Here is an 18,735-nt window from a genome sequence, read left to right on the forward strand (position 1 = left end):
AGGGAGTTCCTGCACTTTTTTCACAGCAGGAACTCAGTTCCCTTTGCAGGACTAGAGCAGCCGAGCCGCCCGAGCCAATCCTTCACTAAGCGGCGATGCCCAGCTCGAGTCACTGTCAGGGGCAGGCGAACCTTAGTAATCCTTTATGTTACTGGCCGCTTCCTGTATATGGATGTGTGCGGGTATTTCGCCACTTCCTTGATGCCGCAATGTCTCCTGGGAGCTTTTATCATTGTTCCCAGGAGACATTGAGGCATCGAGGAAGTGACGGAATACCCGCACACTACCCGATGAATCCATATACAGGAAGTGGCCAGTAACATAAAGGATTACTAAGGTACAGTGGATCGGAAAAAAACAAACATGCGGTTTAGTAATTATGCATACAGTATGGGGCAGATCTACATACATACACTGCGATCGGCGCAGATGTAAGATACGCTACGCCGCTGTAACTTACCTGGCTTTGGTTTGAATCCTCAACGAATTTGCGCCGTAAGTTACGGAGGCGTAGTGTATCGGAATTCAAATTGGGCAGGTAGGGGGCGTGTCATTTAAATGAAGCGCGTCCACGCGGCGAATGAACTGCGCAGGGTGCATTGCTCCAAATGATGTCACAAGGACGTCATTGTTTTCAACGTGAACGTAAATGGCGTCCAGCCCCATTCACGGACGACTTACGCAAACGATGCAAAATTTTTATAATTAGACGCGGGAACGACGGCCATACTTAACATTGAGTACGCCACCATATAGCAGCTTTAATTATACGCCGGAAAAAGCCGAACGGAAACAACGTAAAAAAATGCGACGGCCGGTCGTACGTTCGTGTATCGTCGGAAATAGCTAATTTGCATACTCGACGCGGATTACGATGTGAACGCCACCCAGCGGACGCCGAAAAATTGCATCTAAGATCCGGCGGCGTACGAAGACGTACGCCTGTCGGATCTAACACAGATGCCGTCGTATCTTGTTTTGTGGATACCAAAACAAAGATACGACGCGCAAAATTCGAAATTACGCGGCGTATCAAGAGATACGCAGCGTAATTTCTTTGAGGATCTGCCCCTATGAGCGTATCATTTTTTTTTTTTGGTGGGGGAGTGGATCTTGGGTGGGAGTTCCCACACTTTTTTCTCCAGGACTTGACCCCTGCCTGCTTGGATGAGAGCAGTTGGGACTGATTACACTATTGGTTATACGCATCTGCCTGTCAGGGTGTCTCCCATTGGACAACGGATGCTACAAACCTTTTCCTGCATACTGATGTGCTTTTTTTTCCCCCCCTTTTTCTTCAGCCCCACTGACCGACTGATTTATGACTAGGGTATTTCTACGGGTATTATTGAGTGTGATCATATGTAGTGTTCCATTACGGGATAGTGTGGTATCAAAGTCTGCGTTTACACAGGAATACACTGCCCCGTTTTAGGAATAAATTGCAGGGGTCCTGTTATAGCTGGCTTTGAGCTTGTATTTAGGTATTTGTAGGGGGTGTTTCACATTGGGGAGGGTGGGTCTGCTGACTGTGTGGTCTGCCTTGCTTCCCCTAAGTCCTATGAGGGGTGATTTTGCCCTACACAATCTTTCTTTTTTTTTTAGAGCAAACAATTTTGGGGAGGGTAAGACTATTAAGGAACTCTCTTGTCATATAGGGAATCCTCCTTTGGTCTATATGGGGGGGATCTAGGGTATTGTGCTAATAACGTTTTTGTACATCGCTTTTTAAGCAATAATGTATTCTGTAGTTTAACTCTTTAGAGTGTAGAAATCTTTTTGTGTTTTTTATTTTTCTGTTTGTTGTCACAGACAGATGTGCCAGATCATCAGGGATAGATGTGGCAGTCTGGCAGATGATCACAGAGAGATGTGCCAGATAATCATGGACAGATGTGCACAGATCAGGGGTCTCAAACTGGTGGCCCTCCAGCTGCTGCAGAACTACCAAGTCCCATCATGCCTCTGCCTGTGGGAGTCATGCTTGTAACTGCCAGCTTTGCAATGCCCCATGGGACGTATAGTTTCGCAACAGCTGGAGGACCACTAGTTTTAGAGCACTGGCGCAGATTATCATGGACAGATGTGCCAGATGATCACAAACAGATATGCCAGATGATCACAGACAGATGTGGCAATGGGTCATGGATAGATGTGCGCCAGATGGTCAGGGACAGATATTTAGTGGGACAGGTGTTTTTCACTCTGTTTGGGACACTAGCTGGGTTTCCCATCATGATTCTGCTTGAGAGAGTCATGCTTGTAACTGTTAGACTTGCAATGCCCCATGGGACTTGTAGTTTCACAACAGCTGGAGGGTCACTAGTTTGAGACCTCTGGCGCAGATGATCATGGACAGATGTGCCCCAGATTATCACGGACAGATGTGCCAGATGGTTATGAACAGATATGCCAGTTGATCACAGACAGCTGTGGCAGATGATCATGGACAGATATGACCGATGAGCATAGACAGATGTGTACCAGATGATCATGAATAGATGTGCCAGATGATCACGGTCAGATGTTCAGTGGGACAGATGTTTACTGGCACAGATGTGGGACAGGTGTTTTTAACTGTGTTGGGGACACTAGCTGGGTGATCAGTGTGTAAAAATCTGTAAAAAAAAAACAGCTCATACACACTGGTCCCCAGCTCGTGCAGCACAGATCCGCTCTCCTCCTCCTCACCGACAGGCTCTGTGTGAGAAGAAGCAGAGCCGATCGCCTGGGAATGGCTGTGTTTACATTACATGACGACTGTGATTGGATACAGCCATCATGTGATCAGGAGGGCCAGTCACAGAAACCTCCTGCCAAGCAATGTTGCCCTGTCTCTGGGGGACACAGGCACATCAGGATCGAGCCGCTGTAGAGGCAAGCGACCACACGATCCTGCTCCTTGTGATGTCACCAGGCTGTATTTACATCACACAATGGCTATGATTGGACAAACCCATCATGTGATTAGGAAGGCAAATCCCTCCTGCTGCCCTGAGATGCGGCGTGTCCGGGGGGGGCATGAGCACATCGGGATGACGTGGCCCCGCGATCTCGCTCCTACTGAAGGACGTTCAAGAACGTCCACTCAGAACGAAAGGCCCACCCAGTATACTGAGAATTGAGTAGCTATACAGGTGGCCTCAAACAGACATCTTGTTTAAGCCATTTGTGTTCCTTCTTTTCTCTATTTGTACTTCAGTTGTGGTGCCATGATGTGTAAGTGTAATATCTCAGCTGATATTTTTAGGTCAGTAAAACCCCACAGCATTCACATGGCAAGCTTAGATAAAAGTGTGTAGTTCAATTACCCATAGCCATCCAGGCAGAAGAAAGTAAAACTGCTTTTACAGGAAATCAGTTTGAGTTTATCGGGTTTAGGCAATGTTTGGCCCCAAAATGACATTTTTTAAGCTTTTTCTGTAATTGTGCTATAGCTTTATGAATAGCTTGTTTTTACTAACCCTTAAGCTGCATCTCCTCTATACCTGTCATACCGATTTGACAGTGAAACAGAGAGCAATAATGATCCACTAGTTTTAATGACTAGATGTAAATACACAAGCATGGTAGGTTGGAACTTGAAGGTTTGTGTCCAACTTTATGTTCCCCTTTTTGCTTCTTTTTTACCTATCATTAACAATTCCTTATTATGCCTGGGCCTGAAGCTGCCTCAGGTGTTTTCCTGGTGGGTTTCCCATGGGTTTATGCTAGGGTTGCCACCTCATCCCTGTATCCTGAACACATGAATTACACAGGTTCTGAGGCCAATTTATTACAGATAAGTAGTAAGTTTAATTACCACAATAATCAGCCACAGAACCTGTGTAATTAATATGTGTTCGGTTTTAAAGGAATGAGGTGGCAACCTTAGTTTATGCATGTATGACATTTTCTATCAACTCTTTTCCAACATGGGCCGCCTTCTGGGAAACGCATGGGGCCGATCTTTTGGATATAATCCCTCCACTGTACCTCTACTTATCCCTTCCGGAACACATGCTTTGAGAATGTCCGTCAACATTCTCTGGGGTCACCGAGCCTCATTTCTACCCTTTATGCTTCTTTGAATCGTCCTGCGACTTCCATCCCTCTCTCTTATGTAACTAAGTAGGAGCGAGACTTGGCAATCGAGATAGACCCTGCGGACTGGAGAAAGGCCTGGTCTTCTGTAGCAAAATGTTAATTTTACACTGCTACACAACTCTTGTATGAAAGAGTTGTGATAAACCGTGCTCCCTATTACCTTATGAAAGACACACTGCAATACAATTATCTACATAAAAGTGCTAATAGTGCAATATCATAAAGGACCACTAGATGTCACTAGTGGATTCAACATAGATTGTGTACCATGAAATAACCATACAATGGTGTGTGCAAAATACAAATAAATCCAAATAAAATTATACTCTAAAGTGCAAATAAATGTTCATATGGTAACCACCAGATATCTCCAGTGGATAACAAGTTGATGTGAGTAGCCAAAAATGTTAATAAATGTTTTTTATATCAAAGTGCAGTGTCCAAAAACTTCCATCAAGTAACTTCCAATGGTGTATAAAATCCAGCAATGAAATGACTGTGAATCTTCCTGTTCTTTTTTTCTTTAAAAGCCCACGGTGTGTGAACACACTCAAACTCCACCCGGTGCAAAAAAAAGTGCATGCCAAAAAAAGTGCACAGGGTGTACACATAGTAGTTCTCCGAAGAAAAAGGACCCTAGCCCTGATCCCCCAGGGCATTATGCTCTAGACGGGGACTGGGGTACTTCACATGGTCCATCAGGTCGAAAACCAGACGGACCTCGCTCTCTGGGAGGTCTGCCGAAACAGACCCACCCAAGTACTAGGTGGGGCTCCCCTGAAGGGAGACCCCATGAGGGAGGGCAAACCAAGCCAGAAGGCTATGTCCACCCCCTCCCTAGACTTTCAGAGGAGGCCCGAGGACCTACAACCTACCGGTCATATGTGAACAAAACATGTACACCAACAACCAAACAAAAAACACAGTGACGAACACGACAAACAAACAAACATAAAGGTGGGGGGGGGGGGAGGGAAGTGGAGAAAGTGCAAGGTGCCACTGTATGGTGCAATGGCCGGCACTGAGGCCTGGAATAAAAATTCCTCTGGTCTTAGCCAAAAGTGTGGTGGTGCAGTGACCTTGGTGCTGGTAGAAACTCATAGTAGGGACTCAAACACAGTGAGAGTTATGGTACCCCTGGACTGCCAAACCAGGAGCACTACACCACGGGCTTCTTTTGGGACTCGGCCTTCAGCCTGACCCAGGGCCTCTCCATCCCTGTCAGGAGGTAACCCTTCCAGCTTTCTCTAGAGAAGACCTATTAATTAACTGCCCTCAGTTTGTTGAGCAGTACGGTTTCGGCTCTCGCCGATACTAACCATCCAGGTTAAAATTACACCAAGTGGATTTGCCACCGCCACCTCTAACCTACCGCCGCAGGTCAGGGACAGTCGCACTGCGCCACCACTTGGTAACTGATAAGAACAGATACTACACTTGATCTCAGCCTAAAGGCAGAGAAGCGATTATTTGTATATTGCACACACTATTGTATGTTTATTTCATGGTACACAATCCATGTTGAATCCACTAGTGACATCTAGTGGTCCTTTCCACTTTTAGGTAGATAATTTGTTTTAACATTTTGGACAGGAAGGGTTATAACCCCTTTGGGGGAGGGGGGGTCCCTTCACTTCACTTCACTTCACTTCACTTCCTATCCCATAGGCCAAAACAGGAAGAGATAGGAAATCCCTCCAAAGTGAGGGAATCCTGGTGTGTTATCAGAACTTGTGTCCCCAGTGGACACTAGTTCTGGAGAAGGCTTTATTACTGTTGTGGTGTCAACACTAAATTCTGGATTTTCTTACACCTTTACTTACGATGATAACAGTAAACAGGAAAAATAGGGTGAATCTCCCTAACGGGGTCACAGACAACACAATACAATACAAACTAACAGGGGTTCTAATTCATCTCTAATCTATCCCAAACTAAAAAACAAAAGAAAAAAAAAACATTTGCCTTTAGCTGAAAGTTTCCATTTCAATTTGCATCGCTGTCATTTTCTGGCATATTCAATGCTATATGGCAATAGAGGTATTCAGTACACTTTTGAAAATGTAATTCCCTGCTTGTGTGATCGGTTCATTGATTTTCCTTGACTAAGATACAAGTCAGATTTTAGGCATCCTCTGCAACAAAAATGTCATTCTTGGTGAGATACTCATCGGGTAGCCCACCGCCCCTTAGTTATTTAAGAACTGTCAGATCGTGGAAGCCTTCGTCGGTTGAGGACTAGGGTGACCACGTGTCCCTGATTGCCCGGGACAATCCCGCATTTTGCAGGTCTGTCCCGGGCACCTTCATTCCAGGACAATACAGTGTCCTGGAATGAAACTGACACAGCCACCCCCCAAGCCTAACTAATGCCCCCCAAAAAGGCTGCCACATCACCGCTTTACTCACTGACAGTACTTGTCTTGGCCGGGAATGCCTGGAGGAGCACAGTCCCCGCCCCCTGCTTGTGACTTGAGAAATCATAAATCCCACCTCTTGTATCCAATCACTGTGCTGTGATCTGTTACACCACAAGCTGATTTTTGGGAAGGGGGGTGTCCCTGAATGGTAGTTTGGAAATGTGGTCACCCTAGTGAGGACCTCTTTTTATTTCCTTTTACATAAGGGCAGTGGCGGCAGCGTTCATCGTGATTGTTTTTGTTTTTTTTACTAAAGGAATTGTCAAAAACTGTCTCTGTGTTTTTATTAATTTTTTATACTTTTTTTGGTAAATGAGTAGGGGTACTATTTAACCTATAGTCACACACATGGGCTTGTTAAAGGAGGCTTCCACACCTGCAGACACCCACAACCACCGGCCAGGGTTATGTGGAAGAGGCCCTTGTCCTCATCAACATGGGAACACAAGGTGTTTGGGGGGGGGGGGGGTTGCGCTTGCCAAAATCTTAAAAAAAATGGCGTTTGGCCCCCCTCCTGAACCATACCAGACCGCATGCCTTCAACATGGGGGGGTTGGTGCTTTGCACATTGCGCCCCCTCCCCAAAGCACCTTGCCCTCATGTTGATGGGGACAAGGGCCACTTCTTGACAACCCTGGCCGGTGGTTGTCAGGATCTGCGGGTGGTGGGCTTATCGGGTTCTGGAAGCCCCCTTTAACAGATGTGAATTGAGCCTAAAGGACATTTCTAAATGCATATAAATAGATGTAATGATTTTTCAATAGTGCCATTCACACTGTGTGTTAAAGGGAAGTTAGGTGCAGTCAGTTTAGTTGCATTTAGAGAAAATAGAATTCGGTGTGTCAGCATCCAATTGGAAACACTAAAGGCACCTTAACCTGTTCACACTGGAGTGACTTGTAATGCGCTTTGAACGGTCGAATCACATGACAAGTTGCACCCTATTGTCAGTAATGGCACTGTTCAAATCGGTGCAATGCCTATTTTGCGGCGCCGCATTGATTTGAAAAAGTAGTTCCTGCACTACTTTTGGCGATTTCTACCGAGTCGCACCTGAAGTTGCACTGACATGCGGCTTTGAAATTGTGCGATTTCAGATTAAGCCGCACTATTTCAAAGCCACATTAAATGTGAGTGAGGGGTTAAGCAAGAACCTCTAAAGGTAGGAAAAATGTATCTGGGAAGCATAAAAGTTCTTTAGGCTTCATTAGGAGCCATTACCGATTACAGGAGACCAAGCAGGGGTTTTTGCAATTATCTACGGCCAAAAGGTTCATTGAAAGTAATAGGTCTAACAACTTCTGCAGCAAATCGTGGCTGCGATAATCAGCCCTGGATGCAGAAAGTCCAAGATTAGCTGTAGGAGCTGTCAGCCTTCTATTGCTTTCAAAAGGGCTGTCGCCTGCAGATATTTTCCAGGAGTCTGGGTCTCTCGTATGTAATCAATAATGATCTCATTCGCATGTGTGAATGGAGCCCTTATATTGCCCAGGTGACATCACCTACATTTAGAAGAGCTGGACAGGAGTGCCGGTAGGGTGACCACATTTCCAAACTACCATTTAGGGACACCCTCCCTTGCCAAAAATCAGCTTGTGCTGTAACGAATCACAGCACAGTGATTGGACACAAGAGGCGGGATTTATGATTTCTCCAATCACAAGCAGGGGGTGGGATTGTGCTCTTCCAGGCATTCCCGGGCAGGACAAGCCAGTGAGTAAGGCGGTGATGTGGCGGCCTTTTTTGGGGGCATCAGATGTCAGTTTCATTCCGGGACACTGTATTGCCCTGGAATTAATGTGCCATAGACCTGCAAAATGCGGGACTGTCCCGGGCAATCCGGGACATGTGGTCACCCTAAGTGCCGGTGTGAATGAGGCTTTACATTTGGTTCAGGGGAACTTGCCCTACAAAAATTTTGGGGCAAAAAGGATCTGTTCTGCTTGAGCATCAACAGAATCCTTTGGCTTTTCAAGATTGTTGGAGAGCTTTGTGTCCTAACCCTGCACAGTTGCTAAGTGGATGAAACACTTGTTCCAGGTATTTATTACCTCTCACAGAAAAAAACAGTACTCCCACTACAATGCATTCATTTGACTTTCTTACCATAATCCAGAGTCAGGATCTACTACTACTTTTGGACTAACATGCTCAGAAATTAGAGTCATGTAAATCTTTGTGCCTATGCAGTTCTGGGTTGTGTGTAAACAAATGTCTGAAACAGATTAGCCGCCTTCTGCAACCCCTCACCTTGTAAATTGCTGCAATCTTTCAATGCCCAAGCTAATCACTAGGGTAAAGAAGACAGAGGAAATGCTTCCTCCTGCCTGGGATGACATCGGGAATTTATTCATGCAAATTATTTTTATTATTATTTCAGGTACTTATATAGCAGTGTCAATTTACTCAGCGCTTTACATATCCACTATTATATTCTTATAACTGTATGTGGTTAACACTGAATTTCAGGAATGCAATGCATATTTTTAGAAATGTAGATTTTCAGCACGGACCAGTGTATGTAGGTGTCATATCTGTCTACTCCCTGTGGAAGCTGGAAATTACTGTAGACGACACTACTACTACAGTCCCATGTCAAGAGGATGCCCTACTGCTTAGTAAACACAGGGTGTTGCTTGCTTGGCATGGGTGCTGTCAGAAACCATGAATCAGACTGAGACAGAAGTGCAATTATAATCACACAAGTTTAACCACTTCAATACAGGGCACTTTAAACCCCCTTCTTACCCAGACCAATTTTCAGCTTTTGGTTCTCTCACACTTTGAATGACAATTACTCAGTCATGCAACACTGTACCCAAATTTAATTTACGTCCTTTTTTTCACACAAATAGAGCTTTATTTTGGTGGTATTTAATCACTAGTGGGTTTTTTATTTTTTGTGCTATAAGTAAAAAAAGACTATACATTTTTTGAAAAATTGCCCTTTTCTTTGTTTCTGTCATAAAATGTAGCAAATTAGTAATTTTTCTTCATACATTTTGGCCAAAATGTACACTGCTACATATCATTGGTAAAAATAATTAGTGTATATTATTTGGTCTTTGTCAAAGTTATAGAGTCTACAAACTATGGTGCCAATCCCTGAAAATTTATCAATCTGACCACTGATGGCCTATCTAATTTCTTGAGATACTAACAAGTCAAAAAAGTACAAATACCCCCCCAAATGACCCCTTTTTAGAAAGTAGACATTCCAAGGTATTAAGTAAGTAGCATGGCGAGTTTTTTTAAGTTGTATTTTTTTTCTCCACAATTCTTTGCAAAATTAAGATTTTTTATTTTTTATTTATTTTTTTACAAAATTGTCATATTAAAAGATTATTTCTCTCACAGAGCATATGCATACAACAAATTACACCCCAGAAGACATTCTGCTACTCCATACTCAGGAGGAGTAGCAGAATGTCTTCTGGGGTGTAATTTGTTGTATGCATATGCTCTGTGAGAGATGTGTGGGACATTTACACAGCCTGGCCACATACAAAGGCCCAACATTAAAGTAGCACCATCAAGCGATCTATGAGCATAAATTGCACATCTCATTTCTCAACCACCTATTACACTTTTGAAGGCCCTGGAGAACCAGGACAATAGATTTGCCCACAAAATGACCCCATTTTGGAAAGCAAACACCCAACGTATAATCTATGAGGCATAATGAGTCTTTTGAACGGTTATTTTTTTTCCAGACGTTTTTAGAAAATGTGGAAAAAAATTAAAACGCATTTTACTTACACAAAGTTGTCCATTTATAGGATATTTCTAACACATAGCAAATACATAGCAAAAATTACACCCCAAAATACATTCTGCTACTCCTCCTGAGTATGGCGTTACCAAATGTGTGGGACTTTTACACAGCCTGGCCACATACAAAGGCCCAACATTGAAGTAGCACCATCAGGCGATCTACGAGCATAAATGGCACATCTCATTTCTCAATCACCTATTACACCTTTGAAGGCCCTGGAGCACCAGGACAATGGAATTGGCCACAAAATGACCCAATTTTGGAAAGCAAACACCCAACGTATAATCTATGAGGCATAATGAGTCTTTTGAGCGGTTATTTTTTTTCCCGAAGTTTTGGGAAAATGTGGAAAAAAATGAAAACGCATATTTTTTTCACAAAGTTGTCCATTTATTAAGATATTTCCAACACATAGCAAATACATAGAAAAAATGACACCCCAAAATACATTCTGCTCCTCCTCCTGAGTTTGGAGATATCACATGTGTGAGACTTTTACACAGCTTGGCCACATACAGAGGCCCAACATCCAAGTAGCACCATCAGGCGTTCTAGGAGCATACATTACATATATAATTTCCTGGCAACCTATCATTTTTGAAGGCCCTTCGTATTTTTAACACATAGCATGTACATACTAAGAATTACAATCGAAAATAAATTCTATTGTGGAAAGGGTAAAAAAAAAAGTATTACCTGTGCTTTTAGTAGTGTTCACAGAAGAGAGCACTGGTCCAGGCAGCAGTCAGGGATGTGCTTAGCAACAGCAATAGTAATTATCCAGGCAGCAGGCAGGAATATTGTTTATGGTCAGCACAAGGATATTGTCAGCACAGCCAAAGCATTTGTCCATAGAAATTGTCCAGGCAGAGACAGCCAGCACAGCCATAATATTGGTCCTGGTGCACTGTTACCTGCAGACACATATTATTGTACCGCTCTCCAGCCCTTCATAAACATACTGCCTCTTGCTACAGCTAATTATTTGCATAGTCCAGGTAGCAGGCAGTGATGTGGTCTGTTCATGCGGCAGGCAAAGGCATGATGGTCGCAATCGGTTAAGACATGTGCACAGGGGCACAGTGGTAGAGGCTTCGACCCACCCAATCTCTATTAAGCCTTCGGACTCCAGACCCTAATCTGAAAATTACAAAACCCGGAGAAAACAAAAAAAATGTTTTCTCCGTCCGAAAAAAACTATTATGGAGCTATTCACATATGTGAGACCCCTGTGTACTACAGTAGCAGGGCAACAGATCAGTCCAAGCGGTAGGCAAAAGCATAGTTCATAAAACAGGCCAGGGTCAGTTCACGTGCAAGCAGTCCAAGCAGTAGGCAAAAACATAGTCACAAAACAGGTCAGGGTCAGTTCACGTGGAAGCAGTCCAAACGGAAGGCAGAGGCATAGTCACAAAACAGGCCAGGGTCAGTTTATGTGGAAGCAGTCCAAGCAGTAGGCAGAGGCATAGTCAAAAAGCAGGCCAGGGTCAGTTCACGTGGAAGGCAGTGGCATGGCTATTTGGGGAAGCATGGAAAATGGTCAGCACAGATGATGAAAATGGGGGGGGGGGGAATGGTTAAAAATATGGGCTAATATTTTAGGGATGTATGATAAAGTTCGAAGCATTCACCAATGCAAAGGCCAGGTTGGGAGGGACACTGGGGACAATGGTAGCTGGTATATTTTCGAAATCCTCCTTTGCTTCACACTCGACATCTTTTTTGCCATCTTCAGCCTGCTTCGGATAGTGGAATGTTGTACGGGAAGTGGCATCCATGAAGTTGGCTAACAGCATCAGAGCGAAAGTTTTCTGGGGGGGGGGGGGGCTTTGTTGATAGATGAGGGACGTGACTACTTCTGAGAATTTTAGGAAGTGGTGGTGCTTTCTGTGGATTTGGTGTAGACTATGTAGGAATTATAAATGGCCAAATGGATGAGATAAATTGCTACCTTCTTGTACCAGAATCGGGAACTCCTTATTGACAAATAGGGCAGAATCATTTGGTCATAGAATGTGCCCCCCCCCCCCCCATGTAGAGATTATAATCTTGGGGACACATGTCAGCTTTTCAATGGGACCATGTCTTCACTGAACTACAACTGTAGTGTCATCCTTGTCTTCACTGAACTACAACTGTAGTGTCATCGTGAATGGTGGACACCATGTGCACGTTCCTGTTATTCTTCCACCTCAAGGCCAGCACTTTGTTGCACCTCATTGTTGCTCTTTCCCCCCTTCGCAGCTTTTTGTTTACTATGGATTGTGGGAAGCCCTTCCTATTTTTTCTGGAAGTTCCGCAGGCCAGGGTTTTTTCGATGTATAAGTGTCTAAAAAGGGACAGGCTGGTATAAACGTTGTCAAGGTATATATGATATCCTTTTTCAGAAGTGGGTAAGCCAGGCCGGGTACTCAGGGGGCTAGAGCTGGGATTCTCTTCCTTTATATATGCGGAATGCATAAAGATATAGCGTGACTCTTTCACATAGCTTGTAAAATTTTACTCCGTATTAGGCCTTTTTGCTAGGAATATATTGTTTTATTCCTAGCCCGCCTGAAAAGGGTACCAGGGACTCATCCACACATATATGCTTCGCGGGGACATAGAGTTCTGCAAATCGATTGGAAAGGAAATTTATCAGTGGGCGAATTTTATATAGCTTATCGGAATCTGGATGATTGCGGGGAGGGCACTGGGTGTTTAATTAAAATGAAAGAATCTCATTATCATCTCATATTGGGACCTGGGCATTACGGCAGAATACATGGGCATGTGGTAGATGGGTTTGATGGACCAATAGACATGTCCTTGATTTTTTTTTGTAAGCCCCATGTTTATGGTGAGGCCCATAAACATTTTGAACGCCTCCAAATTTAGATCTCTCCACTCAAATGGATGGACATAAGATGATTGGGGGTTGTTGGCAATATACTGCTGGGCATATAAATTTGTCTGGTCCACAATGAACTGCATTGCTGGCGGCTGCCTGGTTTCCAGAGTGCCGTCCCCTTTTAGGAGGGACCCATTCTTCATCCGAATCATTACTATACTCGATCGTTTCTAATTTCCGAATTTGATTTGGAATCAGAATTGGAATCTGATGAGAACTCCCCGGTGCTCTCAACAGTCAGGGAGAGGATCTAGAATGCCTCCTCACTGGTATATACTCTTTTGGCTGTGTGGCGGGTAGCTGTGCAACGGGTGACAGATGGGTGGCAGGTGACGGTCACTGATGGGCTGTGCGATGGGTGACAGGTGACATTCACTGATAGGGGATGATGGTGTGACGGGTGATGGTCACTGATGGGTGACAGGCGATGGTCACTGATGGGTGACAGGCCACTGACGGGTGATGGTCACAGATGGGTGACAGGCCACGGTCACTGGTGGGTGACGGGTGATGGGTGACAGGCCACGGTCACTGATGGGTGATGGGTGACAGGCCACGGTCACTGATGGATGATGGGTGACAGACCACGATCACTGATGGATGACGGGTGCACCGCTGATGGTCACTGATGGGTGATGGATGACAGGGCATGGTCACTGATGGGTGACAGGGCACGGTCACTGATGGGTGACGGGTGCACCGCTGATGGTCACTGATGGGTGACGGTTGACAGGGCACGGTCACTGATGGGTGATTGATGACAGGGCACAGTCACTGATGGGTGACAGGTAATGGGTGATAGGGCACGGTCACTGGTAGGTGACGGTTGCACGGTTGTGTGGTGTTGGTGCAGACGCTACTGTACATAGATCTGTAACTCACTGCTCCTGGCTCTTCTCTCCTCACACTGGAAATGGTGTGTGAGGAGAGAAGTGCTGGTAACAGTTAGTTATAGCCCTTTGTTTACACTTAGTGATCAGACTGTGAATGGATCACAGCTGATCACGTGGTACACAGCCCCGACCAATGGCTGGGTACTATTGTCGGTGAGGATCAGTGTTCCCGGGAACACGCTGCCACCGACGGATCACTCGCGATCGCACGCATGCGCTGTGTCAAGTGGGGAGTTACCATCCGTGATCGGCCGTGAGTTTATCACGGCCGATCACGTGGTAAACAGCACTTCCCAGCAGCTGTTCACCCCTGTTGGTGATAAGCGGTGTCTCGGTGACACGCCGCCACTGACAGTACAAGGATGTGCACACACGATCGCATGCATTCCCTGTTTAAATAGGCCGGCGTCATATGACGTCCGCCCAAGACGGTCATTTGACGGTGGGCGGTGGACAAGTGCTTAATAATAATAGTAAAAGGTAAACAGAGCAACGTACTCAAATCATAGCCAGAGTTCAGTAACCGGAACGGAAGTCAGATAGGAGGTCAGGGAGCGAGAGATCAGCGTACTTCAGGACAGATCAGGAAACCAGAAAATCAGCGTAGTGGAACAGCAAGCAGGATCAGGAACCAGAAGGGACGCCAGCCAAGCGAGTCTTCAACGGGTACACAGGAGAGAGTGTCTAGAAGTGTTGACCAAGGCAAAGGCAGAGAGGATCTGGACTGAACAGCTTTAGGGCTCTTTCACACGTCCGCTCCGCCTGTCCGTTCATTACAAGTCCGTTAACGGACTTGTAATAAATCCCTATGGGAACGCGTCCGTTAGCGGATGGAGCATCCGCTAGCGTCCGCGTCCGTCGGGATCCGGTTTTCGGACGGAAGAAAACCCTATTTTTCTTCCGTCCGGTGGAACGGAACTGATGCAGACGGACAGACGGTCCGTCTGCATCCGGTTCCCCATAGGGCAGAGCGGAGCTGAGACAGGGCGGTCCCTGCACAGTGTGCGGGGACCGCCCTATCCGCCGAGAGCTCAGCGGGGATCCCCGCTGAGCCGACGGAGCGGACACAAAAACTGAAAGGACGTCTGAAAGGACCCTAAGTAACTAGCGGGACTGATGAGCAGGATATCAACACCAGATGAATCACTGTGGAAGGATTAGAGATGGCAATTAATTGACAGCCGAGCCGCCTGCTCTGAGAAAGAGGGCTGAGACCAGCCCTGACAGGTGCAAATTAAAGGACACTTTTCATTCACTGAGAAGACCTGTACACTGAGAACTATGATAATAATGCACCTATCCACTGACAGGGATGCTCAAGTGCAGTGGCGTCACTAGGGGGTGGCTTCTGGGGCTATAGCCCAGAATCTGGGGCCCATATCCCAGAGTCTTTTACCTTTGAGGGCATCAGTGGCCGACATATCAACTGCTCATGCACCACTCGGGTAAGCCCATTACACACCTTGGACCCCTGCTGTCAGCATTGTGCATCCCAAACCCGACACAGCACTCCCCAACTCCTGTGCTCTACATTACACACTCCTGTACTATATACACAGTATTGAACATTATATTCTTCTCACCAGTCTTCATTGTCTCAATGGCAAAAATGTCACTCTCTAGATGTGCAAAGCTGGAAGAGAAATACCCAAAAAGACTTGCAGCTGTAATTGCAGAGAAAGGTGGTTCTACAAAGTATTGACTCAGGTGGGCTGAATACAAATGCACACCACACTTTTCACATATTTATTTGTATCATTTTCCTTCCACTTCACAATTATGTGCCACTTTGTGTTGGTCTATCACAAATACATTTACGTTTTTGGTTGTAACATGACACAATGTAGAAAAATTCAAGGGGAAATACTTTTTAAAGTCACTGTATACTTTCCTGCTCTGTGCAATGGTAATGCACAGAGCAGCCCCTTACCTCTTCTTCTATATTTTCCCACCGGCACTGTCTTCTCCTTCTTTCCTGTGGGAGTCCCGTCGGCAAGCCGTATTCTCACGGGAGACTTGTGTAGGTTTTGCTCCTAAGCCATGCTTCCCTTCCATAAACACACCTCGCTCTTTCCTCACAGGATTTGACTGACAGCAGCAGGAGCCATTGGCTCCCGCTGCTCCCACAGTCTCCCTTGAGACCAAAAAGAGGGGACAGTGCTGAAATGAGATAGGAGGCAGGTAAGTGTTTAGGGGGGGGGGGGGGCAAGTAGTGGTCAGTTTTACAGAATACATTAAAGTGGAGTTCCATGTCATTTTTTGGGGGGAGGGGAGTGGGTACCTAGTTTTGACAGCTACCCAGCTCCCACTTCCCCTCGCACCACCTAGTCGACTCCTTCTCTTCCCCTCTCTCCCTGCAATCTTCTGGGGCACATCACAGGTCCCAGAAGATTGCTTGGCTATTCAGGACGTGCAGCGTGACTTGCGCTTGCGCAGTGCGCTCCCGGCTGTGAAGCCGAAAGCTGTCACAGCTGGGTGTTTACACTAGTAATGCCGGTGCCTGGTAGAGGCGGGGAAGAGAACCGAGGCATCGCTGCACAGTGAGACAGGTGAGCGTATGTTTATTAAAAGTCAGCATTCAGCAACTACACTTTTTGTAGCTGCTGACTTTTAATAAACAGAAAAATGTCTGGAACTCCGCTTTGCGGTAAACCACTTTTAAAAACTGCTGCTAAACGTTGAAAACAAGCTCACAGCCTTTACAGTGAGCTTGTTATAACTATTTGAATACCATAGGGTACATCCCTGGCAGCTAAAAGGTAAAAGTATAAATAAACCCAATGACAAAAATAAAAAAAAAGCTTTATCATGCTAATGTACTTTCAAAAGTACAGTGGAACCTCGGTTTAACAGTAACTTGGTTTGAGAGCATTTTGATTTGCGAGCAACTTTTTCTTTAAATACTGACTCGGTTTGCGAGTGTGACAAGCAGAATTCAAGCTAAATAGGCCTGCAATACCTCATTTGGCCTTAGGTACTGGCAGGGCTGTCTTTAATATGGTTTGGGCCCTGGGAAAACATTTTTTTGGGCCCCCCTCCAGCTTATTTTGGGCCTGGCTGGTTCACATTTATGTGTTTTGGCGGCCCTCATTTGTGCAGGCACAGCAGCCCATTGATTTGAATGGGCTGCCATGCCTTTGTTTCCTGCAGAAAAAAGTTGCATTCAGCATTTTAAAAATACAGTTGCCTTGAAATCCATTCTGCTTTTGCACCATGCTACTTACCTGCAGTTCCTGCACACACAAACGCACTGTGTTTTTAAAAGCGTGACCTAAACGTCTAAAAATGCAGCAAGTTTGACAGTGCAGGAACTGCAGATAAGTCACAGCAGACAGCAGAATGGACAGACAGTGCTGTATTTCATTGCTTGATGGGCATAGGTGTGTCGTGTGCGCAGCCTATTACATGAGGCATGCGCTTTTCTTTGCAGGAAACGCAGGCATGGAAGCCCATTCAAATGAATGGGCTGCTGTGCCTGCGCAAATGTGGGACGCCAAAACACAATCATGTGAACCAGCCAGGCCCAAAATAAGCCCATCAAGCAGTTAAATACAGACAGTAATGCCATGTGCTCTGAGGCCTTACATAGCCTGGACTGCAGGCCTGGTCTGTGATTTCCTCTATTTTACACATGGCATGGCATGGGGTCCAATGCTGCTAAAGCAGAATGGACAGACGGTGCTGTGACCCCCATGCCATGCCATGTGTAAAATAGAGGAACTTTTTAAAACACTGACCACCAGACCTGCAGTGAATCATCAAATAGTATAAAGACTTTGGGCACACTCTATAGAAAACTTCTATTTGTAATATAGATTAGCAAACAGTGACATAATACCTTGAGGTGCAGGACATGAAGGAGTCAGCTTTGTGTTGATCAAACTGGGGATGCTCTAAAATCACATTCTAATTCACTTTTATATACAAGCAGCACCCAGTGGCAGGAAGGTAGAAGTGCAAGTCTAAAGGGAAGCCAGGGGTGCTGTACATTTTATAACACTGGTAAGGGAAGCAGTACTGCGTGCCGCTGATAATTTTCAGCGCTGATTTGTGGGCAGCACAGGGGCTTAATGGGCGGCTCTGCTTTGGGCCCCCAACAGTGACAGGGCCCTGGGCAGCTGCCCCCGTTTGCCCTATGGTAAAGACGGCCCTGGGTGTTGGGGCGCAGAAGTCGAGCAGAGCCGGAAATAGGCCTGCAGTACCTCATTTGGCCTGAGGTACGGGGGCGCATGAAACGAGCCGAAGTGTCTTTGGGCCTTTTCGGACGTTTTCGGTATTGCATCCCATTGAAGTCAATGCAGAACAAATTATTTTTGTTTACATTGACTTCAATGGGAAAACTCTCTTTGATATGCGAGTACTTTGGATTACGAGTATACTCCTGGAACGGATTATGCTTGTAATCCGAGGTTCAACTGTAATCTTGATTTTTTTAAATCTGCAACTATAATTAAAAGGTATGTTCACCTGATTTTGCAGGAGAAAATGTGCAATTCTTATTTTTTTTACACCCACGATCAGTGGATTGCTTGTGCATTGTCAGGCTCCTGTGCACTTGTAGTCTATTGAAAACTACAAGTAAAGCCTCGTACACACCACCGGTATTCCCATTGGAAAAACTGCCATGAGAGCTTTTGGCCGGGCGTGTGTATGCTCCATCGCAGTTTTCCA

General features: G+C 45.5%; 1 pseudogene; it reads right to left on the bottom strand.

Moving 5' to 3' along the window:
* Positions 1-5,427: 5,427 nt before the first annotated feature.
* On the bottom strand, positions 5,428-5,553 carry LOC120925224 (annotated as a pseudogene).
* Between the last annotated feature and the right edge of the window lie 13,182 nt (positions 5,554-18,735).

The sequence above is a fragment of the Rana temporaria genome, chromosome 1 (genome assembly GCF_905171775.1).
Source record: "Rana temporaria chromosome 1, aRanTem1.1, whole genome shotgun sequence".
Lineage (NCBI taxonomy): Eukaryota > Metazoa > Chordata > Amphibia > Anura > Ranidae > Rana > Rana temporaria.